The 14566-nt window shown below is 45.7% G+C and overlaps 1 protein-coding gene across 4 annotated transcripts in view; it reads left to right on the top strand.

Moving 5' to 3' along the window:
- Nucleotides 1-1383: 1383 nt before the first annotated feature.
- Nucleotides 1384-14566, top strand: part of STON2 (stonin 2) — a 159661-nt gene continuing 146478 nt past the window's right edge. For 3 of the 4 annotated variants that reach the window (XM_040477923.1, XM_040477922.1, XM_040477919.1), the window contains exon 1: nt 1384-1525. The gene's annotated coding sequence lies outside the window, so the exon portion shown is untranslated. Of the gene's footprint in view, nt 1526-12130; nt 12385-14566 lie in introns of all 4 variants that reach the window. The other variant, XM_040477920.1, reaches the window with a different exon arrangement.

The following is a 14566-nucleotide window of genomic DNA, read 5'->3' as shown; positions in this document are numbered from 1 at the left end:
AAAACAAAGTTCTGGTGGCACCCTGATTTATAGTGATTGTTTTTATTCTTTAGAAAGGCCCAGTGCAGTTGAGAAAAAATATTCGGAGGGCTACAGAACTGTGGGAGAAGAAATCGAAGATGGAACAATTTTATTCATTTTATTTTATTTTATTTATTTTAAATATGAAATTTGTCAAATTAGTTTCCATACAACACACAGTACTCATCCCAACAGGTGCCCTCCTCAATACGCATCACCCACCCTCCCCTCCCTCCCACCCTGCATCAACCCTCAGTTTGTTCTCAGTTTTTAAGAGTCTCTTGTGTTTTAGCTTCCTCCCTCTCTGACCTCTTTTTTTTCTTCCCCTCCCCCATGGTCTTCTGTTAAGTTTCTCAGGATCCACATAAGAGTGAAAACATATGGTATCTGTCTTTCTCTGTAGGACTTATTTCACTTAGCATAACACTCTCCAGCTCGGAAGATGGAACAATTTTAAATCCCAATGCTCTCTTTCCGTTCTAACTTGTGCCTTTGCACTGCGGTGTGGAATGACTGCTGGGGTGTCTTCCAGATAAAAACCTCTCACACTCAGAACTTATATCACTTGTCCACACGTTTCACAGGACATGTGGACATCCTTATGTCAGCTGTTTCCTGTATTTCTGTATTAATATATGTAAAGCACTTAGAAAAGTGCCCGGCAAATAATAAGAGCCATGAAAACGTTAGGGTCATCATTATCATTAGAATTACTATTACCATTATTATTCAGCCCCATCTCCTTAGTTAGGTATTAAGTTCCTTGTAAGTGAAGATCTATGTCACCATTTTTCTCGCTCTTACTAATTTGCTGACAAGACGAGGACCTCGCACAAGTTGCTTCCCTTTCGCGAACTCTAGTTGGACCACATAAAGATTATGCATCAAGCCCAACCTAAGACCGCAAACACATTTTGGCGCCCACTGTTTACAAGCCACTGTCTTGCGTCGTATGGCCTTTTTATAGTACAAACTGTAAGAGTAAACACGCGGTCAAAACCGCATGTAGGAGTCCAGCCTTGGCAGGGGGTGTAGGAGAGACTCCAAGGCGATACCCGCTCCCCGCCACCCCCCTGCTACTCGTGCCACTTTCCGCTCCGCCCGGTGCCTGGACAACCGACACCAATCGGCGCAGAGGGCAGGATCCCCGGTTCGGCGTCTGGATCGCGGCCGCGAGGTGCTGCGGGGACGCGAAGCAGTGGCGCCGGGGGCACCCAGAGCAGGTCCAGGCGGCGCCGGGTCCGTCCCCCCGCCCCGGCTCCCGGCTGCCCAATCAGGGCGCGGCTCGGGCGCGCGCCGCGGCCAATCAGGAGCTGCGGGAGAGGGGCCAGGAGCCGGCGGGCGCGGAGCGAGCCTAGAGAGTCGGGAGCCGGCGGCGGCGCTGCGGCCGCGAGGGAGGGCAGCGGGAGCAGTGGGGCTGGGCGAGGATCCCCGGGCCAGCCCAGCGGGCTCTGCTGTGGCGACCTTCCGGCCGACACTTGGGACCCTGCGGGCGGCGTCGCAGGTAACCGCGCCCGCGCCCCGCGGTGGAGGGCCAGCGTGCCCTGCCGGAGGGGCTCCGCAGGTGGAGCCGGCGAGGGGTGGGGGTGGGGGCGGGCCGGCCGCGAGGTCCTAGCGCCGCGGGGGCTGCCCCTCGCCCCGCGTGTCCCCACGCCTCCGCGCGTGCCTCGGCCGGAGCCCCGCGGAGGCGCGACATTTCCACTGGCTGCCGGCGTCCAGGGGTGGGAGGGGGTGAGGTGAGCCCCCCTAAGGCGGAGAAGGGGCGGTGGGGGTGGGGGAAGACACTTGCGACCCCCGCTCCCGTACGCGGACACTGCAGACGGGTGTCCTCCCTGAGATGTGAGTCCCCGCGACGTCTTCGTTGGCCCAAGGCGACAACAGGTGTCCCTGGGGACGGTGCCTTTCCCACCCCTCCCCCCCACCGCACGAAATCCCGGCCTTGGCGTTCCGCCCCACCTTCGGGGTGTCGGAGACAGGACCCCAGCCTGGTCACTCAGGCGCGCTGCCCGCTGGACAGCGCCCAGAGGCGGCCTGGACCCAGCAGACCCGGGCTTTGGATGGAGTTTCCTCTGTGTATTGCCAAGCAATTTGCTGGACACCCGCCTCTCGCTGGGTGAGGAAGAGTTGAAGATGAGAGATAGAGATAGAGACAGAGACACCGAGAGAATGTGCCTATGTTGCTCTTACTGAAAGGAGCTCCCCGAGGGCTGTGGGTGAATCATTAACTGTCGTCTTGTGCAGCTACTGACCTCTGAAAGGGAGAGACACCCTTTCTCTCAGGCAGGTCCTTCATGCTCTTATGTGCCTCACTCTCTTAATCTGTAAAGTGGCCATAAATGGTTGCACCTGCTTGATAGCCTTGTTTTGAGGATTAAATAAACCAGTGCCCCAAAAACACTGAGCACAACACTAAGTACCCAGTAAATGCTGGCTCTTATTATTTGTTATACGGAGTGGATGGTTTTTTAAAGAGTAAGTCAGACGTGTTCTCACTGGCCCAGTGACCATTTGGAGCTCTGAACAGCTTTCTAAACTCGAAGGGGAAAAATGCTATTATTAATGTTACCGATGGTATCATTTAAATGTAATAATGTCCTTTGAGGGAATTAAAAAAAACACAAAACTCCATCGGAATGGTGAGAGAGATAAATGGATTCCAACAAGTAACTGAGAAAAGCTTTGCAAACCCTGAAAAAGTTGTTATGAATGTTGTGTGAGAAGAATATCTTGGTGTTTTGTTGAATGCTTATCTTTCACTAATATGGCTGATGGGGGAGGACTTGAAGGTTCTTATACTTTCCAGACTCCTCCCTGAGACAACTTTAAAGAGAGGGGGAAGATGAGAAAAACAAATAAAAAGCTCAACCACACAACAAAACACCAGCAGCTCACAGAAACCTAAAATTGCAGTTCCTACTTTAGGCAGTTATTTTGGTGTCTGACTTGGGTGGTCTGGTTCAATTCTTTGCCACTGTGTCACTTTATTATCCTCGTTTTCTTTTCCTTGTTCATTTACTTAAAATATCTATATGTAGCCAACTTGCATGGAATTCTGAACCCTCTGCTACTTAACCTCCTACCTTGTGGCAAACCCAAAAGGACCTTCCCACAGGTTCCCAAGGGCAATGTCAGTGGGAATCTACCTGTCTTAACACACCACACTACCTGGGAAAGGTACAGACAGAATGCCCCAGTTCTCCAAAGGCTCCAGTGCATTTACTTGCCAGGAGCCTTCGAATAAATCCATCCACTTAGAGAAAGTGATTATCTTCTCAGGGGGTAAGAAGCCCACTTCCAGATGCAAGTCTTTCAAGTGTCAAATTAATTCCACAACCTTTTAGTTGTGGATAAGGAGACTTTTACTCTCACCACCACAGTGGGAGGATATGAAAGCTTGCTGATAGAGGAGGGAGGGAGGTGAGTGGGGCACAGGAAAGATTGCTGCGATCAGAGCCATACCCACACTTGGTGAAAACTCTGTCTCTGTGGCTGATGGCTGGGAAACCTGGACAAGTCGCTTTGCTTTTCTGTGCCAGAGTCTCCCACTCTGTAAAATGAGGGCTTATTTATTTATTTTTTTTTTAGAGAGGAGTTGTTGTAAGGATAGTGCTAATAAATGGAAAGTCCCCAGCCAAGTTCCAAGGACATAGTTCTTGGTCTGTAGCATTCAAAAGGGATCCTACAGGTGAGAGTCGATCGGTTATATCTGGGAATAAAAAAGACTTGATTGAGGAGATGACACCTGAGCTGAGTGAAGAATGATGAGCAGGTCTCTTATGCAGATAGGACTGAGGTGGGATTGGAAGGAAAGGTAGAGCAGAGGAGAGAGACATTCCAGGCAGAGGGGATATGGGAGATCCAATGTGCTATAATGGTCAGCTTAGGCAAAATAACAAATAATTCCCAAATCTCAGTGGCTTACAACAACTGAGGTGTATTTGTCACGATTGCTGCATGTCCAGTGTAGGTTAGTTGTGGTTCTGCTCCTTATCTGGTTCCTTCTGAGATCCCCAGAGGCTTAAGAAACAGCCTCTTCCTGGGGCAATACCGATCTCGTTTATGGGAAGGGGGAAAAAGAGAATGTGATAAAACCAAAATATGGCACTTGATACCTGCTCAGAGATAGCAGACATCACTTCAACTCTCATGCTGTTGGCCAAGGTAAGTCACACAGGCAGACCCAATGTCAGTGGTAAGGGGGAGTCTAAGCCTCCTGCAGACAGTGAAGAATGGCTGAGTAGGAGGGAAAGTGCAGAAGGAGACAGGGCAAGGGAGGTGGCCCAGAGACAGGTGATGAAGGGCCCTGGATCATGTCCTGGGACTTTATCCTATGGGCAGGGAGCAGCCATTGAGGGTTTTAAGTTGGGGTTTGACATGGTCAGATTTTTCAGGCTAAACACATGTCTCTAGTGGCAATGTGGGGAGAAGACCAAAATAGGTGGGATTAAAAGGTAAAGATGGTGAGTGCCCCAACGAATTCAGCAGCCTCAAATCTCCTTCACTATCTTTCACATGACTCGAGATTCAACTGTTAGAAAATTATTCCCTGGCACTTGAATGATTCTCCTTTGTCCTCTCTTAAAATGTATATGCTCCTTCATCCTAAAGTATTTTATGGTATCATCTAAAGCAGCAGTTTTCAAACTTTAGTGTGCCTCAGAATCACCTCGAGCCCTTGAGAAAACAGATTTGTGGGTCACACCGCCAGAGTTTCTTAATAGATCTGGGGTGGCACCTGGGAGTTAGCATTTCTGACAAGTGCTCAGGTGATGCCGATGCTGCCAGTCCAAAAACGACTGAACTAAAGGGAGAAATTAAGATGTGGTTGAGGAGGGCACCTTGTGGCTCAGTTGTTAAGCATCTGACTTTTGCTCAGGTCATGATCTCACAGTTTGTGAGTTCGAGTCCCATAGTGGGTGAGCTCACCCACTTCAGGGGAGCACGAGCCCCACTACTCTCTCTCTTTCTCTCTCTGCCCCTTGTGGGATTCTCTCTCTGCTCTTTGCTCACTTGAGCACCCCCCACCCCCAAACGTGGTTGAGGGAAAGGCCTGAATAGAAGGGCCTAATGGAAAGGGGAAGAAGTCTGGAAGGTCTCAGCATTCTCCATTTGGCAGATTTGCTGAAGGCTGGCAGTGGCATTGGGGTCTGTAAGAGTGACTGAGTCTCTAGGTTTATATTAAGTTGCAGATGTAATTCTCACAGTAAGGACATGAAAGGAGCTTGGATTCATAGAAGAAACATACAAGTGCTACTTTCTCCCTTCCTTTTGTAATTCTGCCCCACCCCCCCCACCATCCGGCCTGTCCTTGAGCACACACCCTTTTGTCTGGCTCCAGCCCTCTTACTTAAGTTTGTCAGCTCAGCGTATTCCAGTCTGATCCATCACACTTCTTGTCCTCCCAGTTTTAATTTCTTTTGGAACTGGGGTTTGCCCACTGGGTGGATGTTTGGCTGAATTGTAAAATACACCGAGAAATTTCTTGCTTCACTTGAGGTCATCTTCATGAATACACATCTGTACCATATGATCATGCAAATTGTGATCAACCCTCCCAAGATAACTAACCCCCTGAGAACTCAAGATGTCCATAGTTTAGCTTATGCTAATGGGTGGAGCGAGTCCCATCAATTCCTTTCACTGTGACTCACCACTCCTGTAATGAGAGAACATTCCAAGAATGGACGTTAAGGAGAAAATATGTTGGCGTGTACAACATGACACAAGAAATAGAACATAGTGAGCGTTTGTTTTCTTTTTACTATTTTTTTCTCAATTCTAGATGTGGAAAAAGTTTTGACTCTACCAGGTCCAGATAATCAGTGATATGCCTGCCCACGCTGTATGAATACATGAAATACTTTCAGAGTCAACATTTTGAGTGCTGGCCAGCAGGTTACAGTATTTGTTTCAAGGTGGTGTGAGTCTAAAATGATCCATTGAGACGTGGATACACTATCTTAGAAATACGCATAGGAAATTTGTATAAAACAAGAAATGTCATGGTAGGCCCAAGCTGTAAAATGAAATGAGTAACATTTGAAAAGACCCTTTTTCCTAATTGAGATTTGACAATTCACACCTAAAAGGTGTGCTTTTTGAAACAAGAGAATTCCCTAGGGTTCAGCATACCTCCAGAGATGGATGAGAAAATTTGGAACCATGACCTCTGGCCAGGAGTCCTGAGGCCATCTCTGTTGGTCTGATTCCCTCTCCAGGTAATTTTGGAAAATCAACTGTTTCACTTCCTCCTGCAGACGTGGCCTTCCCTTGGTCAGCTCTGTAGTGGAACCCTGTAGCTCCCTCGGTCTCAGGTCTCCAGGAAACTTGATCTAAAGTTGTGGGGCACCTGGATAGCTGTCAGTTAGGTGTCTGACTTCGACTCAGGTCATGATCTCATGGTTCCTGAGCCCTACATCAGGCTCGCTGCTGTCAGCGATCCCCGTTGGATCCTTTGTCACCCCCTCTCTCTGCCCCTCCCCTGCTCTCTCTCTCTCTCTCAAAAATAAATAAAACATTAAAAAAAATAAAGTTGCAAAAGATGTAGCAGACAAAACCCTAGGCCTGAGTGAGAGCCAGTGAGGGAAGGGACTTAAACTAGCCAGGAGGGATCTAAAATGCTGAATATATTCACTAGAAAGTGTTACTCTTCCCCATTGGATAGCATTTATCCAGGAATTTGATATTTAAAAAAAATACACATTAAACCACTACATAAATAGTATCTTCTCTATGTGTTTGTATTTAATAAATGTTAAATGTTATATATATATATATATATATATATATATATATATATTCACATCTCTAGCAGTTTCAAGAGGTAGGTTTCTTGCACTGTCATTTTTCTGAATCGTGATTACTGAGAAACAGTTGGCCAAAATTCTATAGACAGATGGTGGAAGGGCAGGATTGAAAACTTAAAGTCCTTTGAATTTTCTGTTCATTGTGTCCACTCCCATCATCCCAGCTGGCCTCAAACTAACCCAGACTTATGCTCTGAGGTAGCCTCACTAACAGGTAACAGCTAAGAGAAGCTTATTGTTCTTTGTGCAGTGTGATCATGAGTGTGAAGCTACTTTGCAGATTGCTAATGGCCCAGTAAAATCTTTGGAAGATGGTTTCACAGGAATGGCATTGGGTATCTTCTGGGTGCAAGGTTCTGAGGACGATGTGAGGAATTCAGAGAAGTGTAATGCTTATTCTTTGGACACAGCCTCTAATCTGGGAGTGAAAGGGCATAATATTTATACAGAAATAATAGTAGTCAAATAATAGTGGGGCCAGCCATATAATTAAAGGGGGCACTGCAAGCTGTGAATTCAGAGACAGAATCTTTCTGAGGTGTTGCTAGGCTGGGAAGGTTCACGGAGGTGCAGTTGCATTGGATTGGAAGTAGAAATGGAGTTTAGGTGGGCACATCAGGTTTTAGGGAATGGACCTCAGCAAACCATGGCTCTGACAGTCCACACAAGCTTGTTCCAGGTCTGTGGCTAGACTTCTAGAGCAAAGGAGTCAAGTAGAAGAGGACAGAGAAGTCTGAGGTAGACAGCTTCTTAAAGTCTTCCTTTCTTGACTGCCATCTGATTGTCTAATTCCAATATTCTGATGGCTTGTGTCACCTCCTGAAAAATGAAGCCATCTGGTGATTTGTTAGCAAATGAGTACTCTGGACTCTAATTTGTCCTCTTAACATGTTCACTTTATTAATAGGAAAGCACTTTGGAGCTAAGAATGTCAAACCTCTTTATAAATAAAATTTAATCCTATCATAAACTCTGTCAAACTGGCAGGTGGTTGGTCTCACTCCGCTTGCAAGGTGACCTGGGAAGGTCAAGCAGCTTGTTTAAAGTCGTGCAGGTATCCCCTGGCACTTCTGTGCTCATTGGTCCCACCTCCCCTGGTGTCCAGCTTAAGTTGCTTTACAGATATTCACTAAGCACTTGGGGACCCTTCCATCCAATTAGGACTTTCTCCATCACTCTTTTATCCCATAGAGGCCCTTAGCCTTAATCCCAATGACCCTCATTAATTTTAATTTGGAGGTGGGATGATTACACCCTTCTCTTTCAGGCTTAGCAGGGGCTCTCATTGAAAGAGGTACCGTTTTAGTGCTGTGGGTCTGTGCGCACACACCATCTGAATGAATTGGTATTCTCAGCACTTTTCATGCCAGATGCCAGCCAGTATAGCAGGTCTATCAGTGGCTTTCAATCTGCCTAAACTTTGAAGTGAGACACCAGACCCTTGCCAGCTTGATAGAATCACTGCATTGGTTGCCCTTTGAAGTTAGCTAATTGCTTAAAAAAAAAAAAAAAAAAATGAGATGCTTTAAATGAAAACAGATTTTATTCCTCTGTTTGCTTTAGAAACAATATATTTGTCTGTCTTTTTCGACTTAAGTTTTTAAAGAAGAAAGAATATGATACCATAGTGAAGTGGGTAAGGTTAGGGTGATCCATAGTCAGTGAGCTTACTCAGTTAAATGTTATTTAAATGTGTGAACTGGCACACATTAAAAAAAAAAAAAAACAAGACATAGCTGTCACAAATACAGTTTTCCTATTGTATTTTCCCACCCTTGCCAAACATAAAGTATTAATTTTTCTCTGCGTCATTCCTTGTCCCTACATTTCCCTTCACTCAACCCTCTAAACACTTGAAGGGTGTGAACAACTTTTATTATTGAGATTATCAAAATTACCATAAGTGGCTATCATTCATGGAGTTTTACTGTGTCCCAGGTCTTCTGCTAGCATTTTACTCCACATTATCTGAATTTCCGCCTCAACTCTGTGAGGTGGGGCATTAGTAGTATCTGCAAGGGTAAGTAATCTGTCGGAGGTTGTGGTGGAGAGGGCTTTGACCCCACCTCTTAATCTGTCAGTTCTAGAAGCTGTGCCCTTAGTCACTATTCTATCTGGAAACAGAAGGAAAAGTCCTCTAAAGGGTTAAGGGGTGGGGGGCGGTCTGTGCACTCCGGGCACACCCACAGAGATCCTGCCAGAAGAACTGTCCTTGTTTTTTTGTTTTTTTAAAAAAATTTTTTTTCAACGTTTATTTATTTTTGGGACAGAGAGAGACAGAGCATGAACGGGGGAGGGGCAGAGAGAGAGGGAGACACAGAATCGGAAACAGGCTCCAGGCTCCGAGCCGTCAGCCCAGAGCCCGACGCGGGGCTCGAACTCACGGACCGCGAGATCGTGACCTGGCTGAAGTCGGACGCTTAACCGACTGCGCCACCCAGGCGCCCCGAACTGTCCTTGTTTTTGCTCCGTGGCTTCACTGTCAACAGGGCTGTTGAAGCACACTTGCTTCTCTTCTTTTATCTATTTCTTTCTCCTTAATATTTTTGGTATTAAAGTAACATCTAAAAGGGGGGTCTTTTGGGGGCATCTATTTGAGTACATTCAGCACATCCCAGTCACTCACCAACAGCCTAATTGGCCCAGGTGGGCAGTATCCTCTGAAGCAGCCCCTCCAGCCGCACCATCCATCACATTCAGAGGCCCTGGAGCTCTCATGCTCTGCTGTTGGTTGGTGTTCAGTTCCTGATCCCCGAGCAGGCCTTGGGGAGGCAGTTCCAAGGAGGCAGGGTCATGTGCTGTCATATCTCAGATTCAGCTAGATGACTTGGCTGGTCACAGCCCAGTGCTCATGGGACAAGGGGCTTTGGTCTCTTGTCATTTAGTTGCCACTTTCCTGTGAAGAGGACAGAGAAGGCGCAGTCAGTCCTGGCCAGGAACTTGGCAGAGGTGGGCCCCGGCCATAAGAAAGCAAGATAAGAGTATAGGTTCCTTTCTGTACTTAGAGGAAAAAGTATGTTTCATGGATGGAGCGTGATAAAGTGGTTAAGAGCATGCACACCAGAGCTAGACTGTCCAGGTTTGAATCGTGTGGTGTTGGGCAAGCTGGTTAATCTCCCTGTATCTTAGTTTCCTTATCTACTGAAAGAGAATAGTGGTGTCTACTTCAGAGAGTTCCTATGAGGATTACATGAATTCTCTAGTGCTAATTAGCTGTAAAGCACTTTGAGACCACTGTCTGGGAGACAGGAAGTGTTACATAATAGCACGTAAAAAAAAAAAAAGTGGTAGGTGGACATCGCTATACATGGGTAGGCAGTGCTATGGTGGATGAAGCTCACCTAACTGCTTTGGGAAAGGTGCTCCTGCTGAGTTGTGTGCAAATGAAGTCTTACTATGTGTACTAGGGGAGCTTGCTGTTTTAAAGAAGCATAGGAGAAATCTATTTGTCCGCTGCCTAAAATGAACATGAGAGAAACCATGTAGGAAGAAGAGGGGAGTCTAGGATGACTTGATGCTGTGACCAACGCCACTGCCAAGATAAACTGCCATCACGTTGGATGCAGAAGGCTTCTGGTAGAGCAGCTTTGGAGGGAGCGTCGCTATCCAGTCATGGATATGTGACCTTTGAGAGGCCTATTAAACGCTGTCGTGAAGGCACTCAGTCGGCATCAGGTGAGAGGTCAGGGCTGGACACATCAATGTAGGGGTCCTTGGCTGTAGATGAGAGTTAAATTCGTGAAGGGATTAAATTAGACCAAGAAGAGAAGGGGCTCTGGAGCTGAACCTGGGGGCATTCCAGCTCTAGTGGAAAAGTCAAGCCGGCTCTACTTTTCCAGTTTGCTTTCTTGGCTTGCTAGAGGGAAATGAAGTGTGGACCCATTTGATGCTGGCATTTGCTTTGGATAGTTTATCATTTGAGCTCTATAATGCTTGGACTTCTGAGTCAATAAACTAGGGTTAGATACCACTTGACCTCTTCCTACCTTTGTGCCCTTGGGCAAGCTACTTACCATCAGAGTCTCAGTTTCCTTATCTGGAGATGGGAACTGGTAGTAAAAACTCCCATCTCGGGGGCTTCAGGGGTTCAGTGAGTGCAGCTGTATCAGTGCTATGAAGCTGTTAATCGTTTGATCATTGTAAAATTCTCACTGTTCGTGCCAGAGTGGTTGGAAGTAAGGAGCAGTAACAGCTCACACATTTTTAAAGCTCTTTGAATTTCCCCTGAATTGCAAGCCACATTTTAATTTAACCCATACTGCTACTATTTTTTTTTTGTTCTTATTAAAAGTAAAAGAGGTCAAGAAGATACTACAATAAATTTCACACACATATGTCAGCCATTTATGCTTTCCCTGAAAGCATAACTGAAACACTGCATCCAGAAATCAAGTCTGGCCCGTGTATATGGCAGTTGGTACATGAATCCCAGATACACAAGCATTCAGAGGAAAGCGAAACAGAGAAGAAAATGGATATCCTAGCAATGACAGTGTTTCAACATCACATATGCTAACCTCATATGTGCTCTTTACCACTGTGAGGCAGGTGAGAAGGTTCTCACTTCTCTAGTAAACTAACTGATCCTCCCTTACGGTTTTTTTTTTTTTTAATTTTTAATGTTTATTTATTTTTGAGAGGAAGAGACAGAGCACAAGCTGGGGAGGGGCAGAGAGAAAGGGAGACAGAGAATCTGAAGCAGGCTCCAGGCTCTGAGCTGTCAGCACAGAGCCCAGCGGAGGGCTCAAGCCCACGGGCCACAAGATCATGACCTGAGCCAAAGTCAGATGCTTAACCAACAGAGCCACCCAGGTTCCCCTCTCCCTTACTGTTTTAAATTCCAGTTTTACACTTGGTTGGAGAAAGTATTCGAGACACTTGATTTCTCTCAGCAAATAATATGATTCTGAATCTATTTTTTAAAAAGTCTCCCTCTCAAAGCTACATAAGAATCCAGAGGCAGGGGAAATCAAATTCTGAAGTCTTTTCTCTGGATTCTTTAATTAGCATGTCTGCTGTGTTTGCATTTGTGGTTTATATGCTTTGAACTTGTGGCTTTTCTGTTTTGCAAGAGTTACTGTCAGTGAGACATTCACCAAAAGAAATACAGCTATTAGTGGTGGCAGGACCAAATACATGTAACGGTGTGGTTGGTTTCTAAATCCCTGCTAGAATTTTTGAGAAAACCTCTCCAGATGGCGGTGGGTGGTGTGAGGGCTGAAAGAAAACATTCGAAATACCGAAGCAGAAAAAATAATAGGAAAGAGCTTCCAGTGATTAAATTTTTCTTTCTGGTCTTTCAGGTTGAGGAAGTGAAGAGAATAGGCATAAATGGTGGGAAATTTCCATCAACTTGGAAAACACAATAGAATAAATAATTCTTGGCCACGAGGTGAGAGCCCAGAGAGTCACAAGGTCAAAGGATCCTGTCCCATTTGTCTGTGGTGACAGCCCCCCTCCCCCCAAAAAGGAACGCCTCACCCTTGAACAATGCAAGTGTCCCTGGGAAGCTGAAAAGGTACATGCAAATGATGAAATAAATCACATCATTTCAGAAGTAAGTGGTGGTTATACTTTTCTATATTTCCCAAATTTTCTTTAGTGAGAGTGTGTTCCTTTTATAATAAAATATATATAAATAATACAAAAAATAGATGGAAAAGAGGGAAATTTACTAGGAGTGTGGAGATGGGTGAGTTGTCTCCATTTAAAGGTGCCGAGTTCCTTGCATTTTATAACAGGATTATTTTGCCCTATAAGTCATAACACTTCCTAACTTACCTGCTGTCTAAATTTACAATCTTCAGGAATGTACTGGGTGTCAGCCATACCTGTCACCCATCAAAACCCAAGACTCTGCTCTAGGAGAGCAGAGCCAGTGCTCAGGCAACAGATATTTATTTGACTCTCACACTGTGCCAAGCCCACCCAGTGTGGCTATATTCCTGGCCACTATCCCCAGCGTTTGGAGACCCCCTCTTGCCCCTGTCTCAGCAGACATGAACTAGGGATGTTTCTTGTTTACAGGGGGATGGCTGCATGAGGATAATGTCACAGTCAGCCTGGAGCCCTTGGAGCTGCTCCTCACGAGGCCCACTGTGGAGGCCTGAGTTTTTGCGTTCAGCTGCGTTGTTTTGGTTTCTGTGCCTGAGGTCTATTTTGTTGGGGGAAGGACAGGGATTCTTAGAAAAGGGAAGGAGATATCCTCTGCCTTACTGAAAACGGAAATAAGGAATTATCAGTTCAGGGTCAGTGGAAGCCACAGTGCCTGGCTTCCTTTTGCTGTGCTCTTCTGGAATGAGTTGGTTTTGTTTTGAACTTTCTGAAAGTGACATGAGCTAGATAAATTGTTCTAGGGTGGAGCTTTCAACAGGGAGTCCAGAGACCCCTAAGGGATTCATGGAGGGACTTTGGCAAAGGTGTCTGTGAAGCACCTGAAATTTTAAATATGTTGCATGTATGTGTATTTACTCGGAGATGAGGGTCTCTGGCTTAAATTGTACCTCAGATCCAGAGAGCCATACTAAAAAAAAAAAAAAAAAAAAAAAAGGCTAAGACCCAGTTCTAGGGGGAGATGTTCAAGTTTGAGTTACACATCTTGGCCTTGACTCTAACTAGAGAACTCTTCCTAATGGATGATGTGTTTGTAGTTGAAGTATTAGGGTAAATAGGCACATCTCAGGTGCACCCACAGAAGCCTGTGCTGCAAGAAAGGTGAGGAAGGTTTCACTTCTTCAAGTGCTGGAAAGCTGGAAATCCAGAAATGCACAATCCCTGCAGTTCTAATGCTTCCTGTTCTCCTCTTTCTGTTGTCCTTGAGCCCACACAGAGTTCCCTTAACTCTGTATTACCTGAAGAGTTAGCTTGTTGAAATGAACACTAATACCTCTTTTACCTGGTTTTTCTCTGGGCTCTAAGCAAACCAGGTTGATTTTTCCTGCAATGGAAGGCTGGATTCAGTGCAGGCCTTCATGATGATGATGAGAGCAGACATGTACAGTGAGTGAACTGCCACGTGGCTGTTTATCCAGTGCCCCACACATGAGTGTTGACCTTCCCACCCTTGCTTCTTGTTTCTCCTCACATTGCACATTTTCGCTAGGTGACCTCCAAACCCTTGGCTGCCAATACCTTTTAATCTGTATAATCAATACCTCTCTTCTTCTGACTTCTTGACCTGTTTAATAGGCCCTAAGACGTCTCCGTGGTTGTCCGACAGGTGCATCAAACTCACTGGGTTTAAAACTGAACTCATCATATCCCTACCACCCCTCGATCATTCTTCCCTATGAAGTCCTTCTGAAGGCCGGTGAATGGCCAGAAGCCTATCCAGTCTTCCAAAGATCTTTTTCAACCGCCGACCACATCACTGCCTCCCTTAATCTAAATGAGCTTCAAATAGACTTTATCCCCATGTCTTGATGATCTTTCATTTTAAATGGCTCATAAAAAACATCCCTCCTGTTTATCCCTCATCTTGCAATGCCTGATCACTATAATTACTAGGTGATCTTCCCACCCTCCAGTCCATCTTCCTCATTGCTTCCAGAATGATTTTCCTAAAATATGATTGAATCGTATTATTTCTTCATTTAAAATTGTTTAATTGATCTCCATTGCCCTCCAAAACCCAACCTTGGCATGGCTTACAAGACCCTTCTGACTCCTCATCTTTCCAGCCTCTTCTCTTCTCTTCTCTTCTCTTCTCTTCTCTTCTCTTCTCTTCTCTTCTCTTCTCT

This window comes from Herpailurus yagouaroundi, unplaced genomic scaffold (assembly GCF_014898765.1).
Source record: "Herpailurus yagouaroundi ecotype Mexico unplaced genomic scaffold, PumYag 141, whole genome shotgun sequence".
NCBI classification, from domain to species: Eukaryota; Metazoa; Chordata; class Mammalia; order Carnivora; family Felidae; genus Herpailurus; species Herpailurus yagouaroundi.
The sequence above is the reverse complement of the archived record's forward strand: the minus strand, read 5'-3'. Positions and strand labels throughout refer to the sequence as shown.